Here is an 11,222-nt window from a genome sequence, read left to right on the forward strand (position 1 = left end):
GGCAGCTATCGCTCTCCCTGCCTGGGACGTGGATGGCCCTGCCATAGGCTCAGTGCGAGTGGCCTCGGCAGATGCCGGAGTGCTGTGTGGTGCTACGCCGCTGCGCACCACATCAGCGAAATTTTGTTTTGCTGTGAAAGAGAATGTGTTCGTAAGCGCAAAATGCCTTCTCGCTTCTTTGAGTTAATTGTTTTCCTTCGTCTTTATGTTGATTATCTCTTTTCTTTTTCCTTTTTCCTCCAGTACGGACACGCCCTAGAATATGCAGCGTGGTCTCCACAGTTTGCGCAGCGCGGGGCTGCGTCACATTCATCAGAATGGTTATCCTTCGAGGCACATTTTGCTCAAGTTTTGCGAGCGCGGCAATTTTGTGAGCCGTGGCCGAACCTTTACAATTGAAACATCTGCAGGGGTTAGGTATGTATGGTGTTACAATAACTTTCGAATATCCCACGTCGATTGTGTCGTGCAATGTGCTGGTGTTGAAAGTAGGGGTCAAGCGCTTTTTGTGTATTTCCTTATTGTCCTTCTTGATATTGATTCGGTGCACATCTATGACGTCTTGGTCACTGAGCTCTTCGACCATTTATTTTTAAGTGATGTGTACAAAAGCAGTTTGTGATATTACGCCTCGAACAGTGTTCAGTGATCGATGTGGTGCTATGGAGACGCGGATGTCCCCTATAGAAGCAATGTTTGAGAGTTTCACGCGCAGGATGCACTCGCGCTGTTCAAGGAGAAGGTCGCCGCTGGCCATTTTTGAGACCTTGTAGCCAGGGCCCAAGGTAACGGTTAAACATTTAGACACAAGGAATGGAAAGATTATTCTGGCTTGTTTTTCATCGCTTTGACTGAGGATTACGTGAAACTTGATGAATGTTGGTTTCTTTCTGTCAAAAAATTATCCGGTTCGTTCCGCCCTCTTTTGAGGGAGCGATTTGGTTTTGAAAGGAGAGGAGCCATAAAAAAGTTTAGTTATTCGGTCATGGTGCCAGCCTCCCCCATGGAGTCCAACAGGGGGACGGGATAGGAACTTGAAAGCAAGTCCGTCCCACGCCAGCTGTACACCTCAACTATAACCAAAATGACGCAACTCAGGGTAGTTGACCACACAAGGCTATCACACGCCGGCAGGAAAAAGTAAATACCAAAAGGTGAGTAGGAGATAGGAGAGCGGTCAGAGAGAGACAGGAAAGTGAAAGATGGAGGGGAGGATAGGAAAAGACGACTGCCGATTGGCCCCGGTCGGGTCAGGCCAGAGGGGCCGTGTATAGGAAGGTGGGGCCAAAGTGGTGTGTTGCCTCCGCCGAGGGGCCTTAAGGGTCCAAACGCTAGGCTTCGGCTTAACCGCCACGACCCCCTTTTCCTGGACACGGCGATACCACGCACGGCTAGGTGACGGTGTTTGGGTCCGTTGTGTAAGGCGCCGGATGGACCCGTACGGAAAGAGACTCCGGGGTCCGTCTAGTTCATTTGTTTGTTTTTCAACTTCGCATAGGTTTTTGCGTATGCTATCAAAGTTTTGGGGCTGAACGCGTGATTCAGATGGCCAATTGTTTTTGTGGATATTGCTCTGTGCACCGCATTTTGGAATAATTTTATTACTACTTTATCTTTTGTTTTGGGGAGGAGTTTTGAACAGTTTCATTGGTTTTATTTAAAAAAGAATCATAAGTAAAGATAAATAAATTATTATTAGAGAAGAAGGTCTCAAAGTAGAAACTCTCAAGGGGACCTCCTGTTATTATTAGTATATATGAAGTAAGATAATCATATGGCAGAAAGCAACTACTTAGCAGAAAAAAGGTGCAGTGGAAGTTAATAATCACAGTAAACAGTTTAAGCATGTTAAATTTAAAAACTATTTTTACAAACACAAAATGAGAACATAGTACAAGCACTCAGGCAATACAAGTCTAATACAATAATAACGGGTTTCATTGGCGTGGTAATTGAAGGCTATTAAACAGTATAGAGTTCGTGAAGTTTTTTGTAGAATCGTGCTTCGGGACGAAATGATTTGATGATTGCAGGTAGCGAGTTCCAGACAGTGAGTGCTGAAAATAAAGCGGACTGTTTGCCATCATTAGTTCTGAATTTCGACGAACAAACAGGAAGCTGTAAAGACAGCGTTAGTAGTGCTATTGTGAAGGGCGCTATAAATCAGTAAACCTAGTATCAGTGGTTCAAGCATCAAGCATCGCGCTTCTGTTGTACTGTTGCAGGTCAGTAACTGCAGGATTGTGTAAATTTTTTTTCCTTTGCTATTTGCTGCTGTTGCTGCTGGCACGGTGTGACATGTCTCCAGTAGAGCAGTGCAAAGTGTGTGAAAATGTATGTACCGATCCCGTGAAATCAATAACATGCAGTGAATGTGGTTACAGATACCATACCGGAAGGTGTGCTGGTATTTCTGATGCCACAGTAAAATCGAAGGGTGAAGCGTATAAACAAGCAAGGCGATGCACGACATGCCGGCGTTCTAAGCCTCGCTCACAGTCGGTAAATATAGCAAGAGTGCCTGAGGCGCAGGACGACGTACGCGTGTGGTTGATAGTCATTAACGATAAGCTGGACCTGTTGCTACCCCTGAAAGAAACAGTTGAGGGCCTGAGGATGCAGTTAACTTCATGAGCGAACAGTATGATCATCTCCTGGTACGTACTGAAAAGAATGAGCGCGTTGTCGCCGATATGAAGAGCAGACTGGAAATGCTTGAGGCACGGGATGAGGTCACGCAACTGAAAGCCGAGGTTGACAATCTGGAATGGCAAAGCCGTAAGCTAAACCTGGAATTCCACGGAATTCAGGACACAGAGAACGAAAATTTACTGGAGAAGATAAACGTGCTAGCAGCTAAGGCCCAAATTCCAGAACTCCTACAAGATGACGTTGTGGCGATCCACCGACTGCCGGCGAGGAAAAACAAAACGCCAGGCATAATTTGCCGTTTCGCGAAAGAGGCAAAGCGAGGTGAATGGTGGCAAAACAGGACAAAACTGAGCAGTGTGGATGGTAATGTGTATTCGCGAGAAAACATAACAAAGCGAACACGTGCTCTTCTTTTCGCAGTGAAAAATTGGGCTAAGGTTAATGAATTCAAGTTCGTGTGGCACCACAATGGGCGGGTCCTCGTGCGCAAAGCTGAGGGAGGGTCGGCGGTGTCTATTTCAAGTCTTTGCGACTTGGATAAGCTAAGATAAGAACCACAGCATTTTCAACGGGTGACTAACCTGATAGTTATGGCGGGAGCCGATGGTGAACGTTACGTACTGCCACACGAACTTGAAAGTCACCTAGGTCAAGCATATATGAAGTCTTTGAAGTGCTTTCACCTTAACATACGATCAGTAAAGCATAAAGAATCTTAACTTGGCCTCTTTTTTCAACACGATAACATGTTTAATGTGATAATGCTCACAGAAACATGGAGCACAGATGATACGAATGTTTTTCGTTTCCCTTCCTACCAGACGTTTTACTTAAATAGGGCAACTGGTCGCGGTGGTGGAGTGTGCCTCTTGGTAAAAAATGATTTCCCATGTGAACTGTACTTGCCGTTGGTTATCGACCTCCGAATGGGGTGGTGGCATCGTTCTTAGATTACTTAGAAAATGTTTTTGAATTTGTAAACAATTCTCACTTTGACATTATTTTTGGTGGCGACGTGAATATAAACATGTTAAGCAATGATTCCTCCAAACTGAAACTGGATGTTCTGCTGCGGGCGAATGGTCTCACAAATGTCATAAATCTCCCAACAAGAGTGACACTAAATACATCAACGTTAATGGATATTTTTGTTACAAATATAACTCCGGAGAGAATCAGAGCAGGCGTTATTGTGGCTGAGCTGAGTGATCATTTGCCTATTTTTTTGTGCTGTACCAAAAAGGTCAACACAAAGAAAAACGTGCCTACAAGCTTAATACAACGTGTGTCACAAAAAAATCTTTCCACATTTCTGGAAAAAGTTTCACTGGCATCATGGGATAGTGTGTACAAAAAAACTGATGCTAGCGCCGCTTACGAAGAACTGCTTAATATTTTTAAACCTATATACGCAGATTGTTTCCCTTTTGTGCGATTGAAAGTAAACACAAAAATCCGCAAACCGTGGATAACACCCGACCTGGCAGCGAAAATACGTGAGAAAAATACAATGTTCAGCAGGTTTATCAAGAGCAAGGATCCAGACGCGTTGAAGCAGTTTAGAACTTGCCGTAATCGTCTAGATAAAGAGCTGAAAAGGGCACGAAAACAGCATTTTAACAACTTATTCACCTCTCTTTCTGGACGCACACATTCTCTGTGGAAAAACCTGCGCTCAGTATTAAACTATAATGTTAAGAATGACTCAGTTCGTGAAATAAAATACAATGGTACCGTGCTGTCAGGCAAAGCCTTAGCCAATGCCTTCAATAGCCACATTGTAAATACTGCCGCTCAAATAACAGTGAATATTAATCTAGACAATGTTCACTACAATAATGGCTCAGTTTTTCTTGATCCTGTCAGCGAAGCCGAAGTGACGGAAGTAATAAAAAGTCTTAATAACAGCAGCGCTATTGATGTTGATGGCATGCAAGTGAAACCTTTGAAACACGTCATCTGTGTCCTTGCTCCCTGCATAAATTACGTTTTCAATTTATGCCTTGAACAAGCGGTATTTCCACACCAAATGCAAGTTGCACGTGTGAAGGTATTGTACAAGAAAGGTGATAAGAATTATATGGGGAATTACAGGCCTGTTTCCATACTACCTGTCCTATCAAAGGCATTCGAAAAAATCATTCTCAAGCGATTTTCGAAATTTGAAGAGAAACATAACCTCATAGTTGATTGCCAGTATCGATTCCGAAAGGGAGTTAGCACCGAGTCGGCACTTCTTGCCCAAAAAGAGTATATTTTAGACCACATTGAACAAGAAAACGTAATATTAGGCATATTTAGAGATTTTTCAAGAGCATTTGACCTCATAAATCATCAGATACTGATCACGAAGCTAGAAAGATATCGCTTCCGGGTGTGGCTGCGGCGTTAATCCGATCATATTTAACCAATAGGAAGCAAATTGTAGATATAGAGGGATTTTGTTCGGATTCACTAGCAGTTAACTGTGGCGTGCCGCAAGGCAGTATTTTGGGCCCATTCCTTTTTAATCTCTACGTGAATGACATAGTAAGCGTAACCCCATCCACAAAATTTGTCATTTACGCAGATGATACGAGTCTATTCTTTTCAGCAAATGATCCTGATCAATTAATTCGCCATGCGAATGAAAGCCTTGCCAAGCTAGAGAAATGGACTGAAGAAAACCTTTTAAAAATTAACATACAAAAAACAAAGGCAGTTCTATTTCACGCCAGAAATAAAACTATAACAACTAGCCACAGTGTTTTGCTCAAATCAACCCCAGTTGAAATAGTGCCTTGGATTAAAACATTAGGTGTTACGTTTCATGAGAACTTGTCTTGGGATGCACATATTAACTGCTTAACCAAAAAACTTTCTCAAGTAGTCGGCCTCATATATCGAAATGCAAGTGTACTACCGCGTAATGTAATGATAATGCTGTATAATACCTTGTTTTGTTCAAGACTTAATTATTGCCATTTAGTTTGAGCCTCTACGACGCAAAACAATATACACAAAATTCATATTCTGCAAAAAAAGTTTCTACGTGCCGTTGCAAGTGTCCCCATGTGCTATCCCTCGGAACCATTATTTCACATGTATAACGTGATGCCTGTTACGAAGATTTATGGTTATCGTCTGTGCAAACAATACAAACAAGAGATAAAAAATGGTACTTGTTTCTTGCGTCAGATAGCCAACATAAGTAGTCATCCTAAAGCATACAACACGCGAAATTTTGAGAGGTGGAAAGTTGAAACATGTAGGACAACATATGGATTACAAATGTTAAAAAACCGGTTACCAAGGCTTTTAAATACGTTGCATAAGAAAAACATACAACCCGAAAATATTACTTTCAAGAAACTTCGCCACTACTTTACGAACTAAAAATAAGAACAACAAAATAGTCTCACAATATTCTATCTCAAAGCGTCACTTTCATTTTGCTATGTTGTCTATATATCTCCGGCGATGAGATTTGTTGAAAGTGTGTGCCCTCTTGTTGCAGTCAAGTTTTCGTGGAAACTTCCTTTTTTCAATGTATAGCTTTTGTTTGCGGTTTCACACTTTCATGCATTTGTTTTGTGGTTGCTGACCGCTACCTGTAGTTGCCAGTGTGGGGGCCGGCGGCCTTGTCAAGCTGCCTTAATGACAGCTTTTTCTGCTGGCCTCCGGCATCATGTACGTGTGATGCAAATAAAGTTATTATTATTATTAATATGGTTAATATATAGGGGGCAGCACGCCGCAAGCCACTAATTGTGTGGAGGCTTGCTGCTATTGGACGCTTCCTGAGTGCGAAAGGGAGTCCCAAGGGTTTAAAACAGCCTGGGAGCGCAATTCGTCGTCCTGCACTAGGTTTAGATGCTCTGCATCAGCGGCTACGCCGAGGATGGAAGATAGACTTCCCTATTAGCCAGTTTCACCTTTTTCTTGGTTGAATAGTTTAGGGGAAACCCCCAAGGCGGAGAAGATCTGGTAGAGCGACTGCTCCGGCGAAGCGATGGCCCTGGGCTCGAACTCTGGACCAGGACAAATTTTTCTTTAACTACGAAGTTTCTTGGAAACCTGTCGAGCTTTTCTTTGTAGCCATTGGCTGTGCTTGGGTGGATGCGAAAAAGTGTTCACCTTTTTTTGCCACTCTGTTTATTACGGCGTATATTTTGTAAATGTCAAGTATTAAGCTTAAGTACACTTTTCTCGTCAACTCCAGCCGTTGCAAGTCGTCACCCCGTCACCAACAGATCACCTCAGGTGCGACTAGCCTTCTAGTCAACAATAATGGATCGATGGAAGATATTAGCGTCCCATTTGCAATCGGGTGATAGCAGTAGCCACCATGCTCAGTTTTTTTAAATATTTGTATAACTGTGTTTTATGTTACTAAAATTCGCCATTTTCTTTGAATACGTCTTCCTACGCTTATAACTTACTGTCAACTCTGCTTTTTAGCCACCAATCTTCCAATATCGTTCAGCTAATTTCCACCGCAGATTTATTTACATGATTATTGTTATCATCAAACCCTAGGGTCAAAGGAGGAGTGATTGTGCCTGCATCGGCATCGGGATGGATACCGTCACATTTGGGTATGATGTGTTCTATTGTTTCTGCCAATTTACCACACAGAGCACATGTGTCAACTTCTTAGTTAAATTTCTTTTTGTAGCTGCGCGTTCTGTGACACTTTGACCTATCTTAAAAGAGTAGGGCGCTGCCTCTTGAATTAGTCAGTCAGTCAGTCAGTCAGTGAGTCAGTCAGTCGGTCGGTCGGTCGGTCGGTCGGTCGGTCGGTCGGTCGGTCGGTCGGTCGGTCGGTCGGTCGGTCGGTCGGTCGGTCGGTCGGTCGGCCGGTCGGCCGGTCGGTCGGTCGGTCGGTCGGTCGGTCGGTCGGTCGGTCGGTCGGTCGGTCGGTCGGTCGGTCGGTCGGTCGGTCGGTCGGTCGGTCGGTCGGTCGGTCGGTCGGTCGGTCGGTCGGTCGGTCGGTCAGCTGGTGTTTTTATTTGCAGAAAAATCACATCCTGCGGGTGGCAGCGACTAAAGGCATGGCTTCCTGACGAGGTCTGTGCCCCCGTAACAAAAACAGCAACCTACAGCACTACAGCAGAGAGCTGGTACAAAAAAGAGAAGCTGCGTTACAGATAGTACACACATACATACAGCGTATGGCGGTACTTAAGCACTATGGACAGTTTTTTTTTAAAAAACCACATTGAAGATTCACTCAAATATCACGAAAACAAGTAAAAAGAAGTCAAGAATTGAAAACAAAAATTGCATTTATCATTGTTACTTAACAATCTTATCCGAAAACAAAATTGTCCGCAGTTCACGTTTGAACCTTTTTCTGGGTAGGCAGAAGTCTGAAATAGAAGCAGAGTTATTTAACATGTCTATTAGTATTGCAGATCTTGTTTTCCATAATTTGTTCTGATTTTTTTTATTTCTGCGTTTGGGGTTGCGGATCTCATACTGAGCCAAAACAGGCGTGTAAACACTATGAAGTTTCTTTTATATATTTGCTGTCCCAGTATCCATAAATAGATTTTACTTGCTGGTAGAACATCAAATCTGGGAAAAAGTGGTTGCGTCGACAACACTATAATATGGACGGTGTGGTTCACACAAATCAGAGGACGCGTTTTTGCAGCAGTTGTAGCATATCATAGTTCCATTTTGTCGTTGTTCCCCAGACGAGAATGCCATATAAAAGTTTGGAATAGAACAGGGAGTAATATAATGATTGCTTTATCCACAGAGGTAGAAGAGAACCTATTCTTCTAATACATCCAGCACACTTCGCGAGTTCGGAGATGATTAACATGAGGTGTCCAAGACAACTCTTCACTAAACCATACCCCAAGGAACCTTTGCACGCTTACTTGTTCCAAGATATGCCCTCTGTTCTCTAAGTTAATTACTTTTTATGCATATTGATTGGCTTAAATATCATGTACTTCGTTTTTACGGCATTTAACTGAAGTTTTTTGTGTTGCAACGATGTGGATAAATCATTTAAATACAGATTGGCCGATAGCTCAATGTCATACAGTGTTCTACTTGAAAAGAATAAACTAGTGTCGTCTGCAAACATGGTTATTGTGGGTGTTCTTTGTAGCTCCGTTATGTCATTCACATACAAAAGGAAAAGTAACGGGCCTAATATCGAACCTTGCGGGACACCTAATGTAATGCCAAGTTGTTTTGAAGAATTACAGTCTATTTTAACAAACTGACGCCGAAACGATAAGTAGCTCCTGATAAGGTCTAATGCGATGCCTCGAATCCCATAGCAATCTAATTTTATAGCTAAGATTTCGTGTTCAACGGAATCAATAGCTTTGCGTAGATCGAGAAATATTCCTAAGGTGAAGAGCTGATATTCAAAATTTCTGATTATTTGCTGCTTGACGGCAAGGAGAGCGTCCTGAGTGGTTTTATTTTTCTGAAAACCATACTGCGAGGCTGATATCATATGATACTTGGTTAGATATTTTGAAAGCCGGTTATTGATGGACACTTCGTAAATCTTTGAAAACACCGGTAGCACTGAGATTGGTCGGTAATTAGTATTATCATCAGTTCTACTTCCTTTGTGTATTGGAAAAACTTTGGCCAACTTCAGTTTATCCAAGAAGACTCCACTAGAAAACGTAAGATTAATGAGATAGCCAGGAACAGGGCTGAATATTAATGACACTCGTTTTACATGTTCAGCTTTAATTTCATCATACCCACTTGCGACATTATTTTTTAGGTGTATTATAAGACCATTGATTTCTCTTTCAGTAACGGCTTCCAAAACGAATGAATTCACTCGACGAGAAGGCCAGTTGTTCCCACTTTGTTGAACAGACGGCTGAGGTACGGCTGCATTAATGAAATACTCGTTAATTTCATCTGCTAGCGTCTTGTCTACTATGGAGTCATTGACTACAATTTGGTCAGCCTTAACCGGTGATGGGTTTCTGCCAGTAAGGTAATTTACCTGCCTCCAGATCTTCGCCGGGTCCGTTCTTATCCTGGTAAATTGTTTCATAATATGAAAGTTTGGCTTTTTTGATATCAGCGTTTAATTTATTGCAATATTTTTTTACTTCTTTGAACAAGTCGCCGTCTTTGGATTTTATCAATTTGTGGAACATACTATTTTTCTTCGTAATGCGTTTTTTTAAGGTGGAGTCAATCCAGGGCTTTTTAATTTTCCGGTGGCATTTTTTGTATTCCCTCAGCGGAAATGCATCATTGTAGCAACTAAGAAAGACCCGAAGAAAAACCTCCTACGCCTAATTTGCATTCTGCTGTAGGTAAACATTTGACCAGTCAACCCGCTCAATTAAAGAATGAAAACAGCTTAGGGAGGAGTCATTCACTACCCTATATTTAAGACTGCTGCTTTTATAGTTCGTGGTTAGGTGTGTTGTGTGGCAAAGATTATGTGCAGATGGTCACTGATGTCGCATGATAATGCCCCTCCTTTATAATCTGACGCATTAAGGTTTGAAACACATATATCTATATAATTAGAACTTTGTGACGTAATTCGGGTTGGCATGGTAATAGCATTTTCGCACCCATAAGAAGATAAGAGATTCTTCATGTCGCGCGCAGAAGAGTCGTCAGCCAACGTGTCGATGTTTACATCTCCCAAAAGAAAGAACTGCTTATTATTATTAATACAATAGGTTATTACATTTTCTAAATGCTGTGCGAAATGCCGCTTGTATCAAGTCGGTGGTCTGTACAGGTCAGCAACTAAAAACGTGCTGGTTTCCACCGTTAGGCACTTTATATTCCTATTCATAAATGTGCACTCCTCAACAATAAGATATGCGTACTTTCGTTGTAGATAAATAATCAGGCCACCACCTCTACCTGTTCTGTCTATTCGTATTGGCATCTAATCAATAAAAGTAGGGGAAGGCTCATCTTTGCTTAACCATGTTTCTCTGAACATGAAAGCATCAAAACTAACTTGCAGGGATTTTAGCCAAATGTCCAGCTCATCTTGTTTGTTCCTAAGCTATGGACATTCAAGTGCAATAAGGAAAAACATGGGTGTAAATAACGAAGATTTGATTTTAGTGTGAACGACTCTGCAATGATAGAGGCTGAGTTGAGCATCAAACTGATTAAATGAAAAGCCCGGACTAACACAATGACGCTTAAGATTATTTGATGCGGGTGATATCATCTTTGTTCGCAATTCGAATGGCATCGGTCTGTTCATCTTTCCGTACAAAATTTTACCCGAACTGACCCAGACGTATTTCCATCCGGCCTTTTTCTTTTCCGCTAGGGCAGCACCAAGAAGTTGATTCTACTGTCGTGTTAAGTGCTCATTAACGTAAATGGTAGTGGTGCCTGTGCCCTCAAATCCCACGTTTTCAGATGACAGCTTCTTTTTTTTTTTAGTTGGCAAGGAACGTGTTGCGCTAGGTTCGCGATATGAACCGCACAATGATGTTCCTGTCTTCTCCGCGGGCCGTGGGCACCCGATGGCATATGTCGCTATCAGTATCAGTTACCGATTCACCCACAAGTTCACCGGTCTTTTTTATCACTGTGGTTGAGTCCAGCTG

General features: G+C 42.3%; 1 pseudogene; it reads left to right on the plus strand.

Moving 5' to 3' along the window:
* Positions 1-2,298: 2,298 nt before the first annotated feature.
* Positions 2,299-3,203, plus strand: LOC144103301 (uncharacterized; annotated as a pseudogene).
* The last annotated feature ends 8,019 nt before the right edge of the window (positions 3,204-11,222 follow it).

The sequence above is a fragment of the Amblyomma americanum genome, chromosome 9 (genome assembly GCF_052857255.1).
Source record: "Amblyomma americanum isolate KBUSLIRL-KWMA chromosome 9, ASM5285725v1, whole genome shotgun sequence".
NCBI classification, from domain to species: Eukaryota; Metazoa; Arthropoda; class Arachnida; order Ixodida; family Ixodidae; genus Amblyomma; species Amblyomma americanum.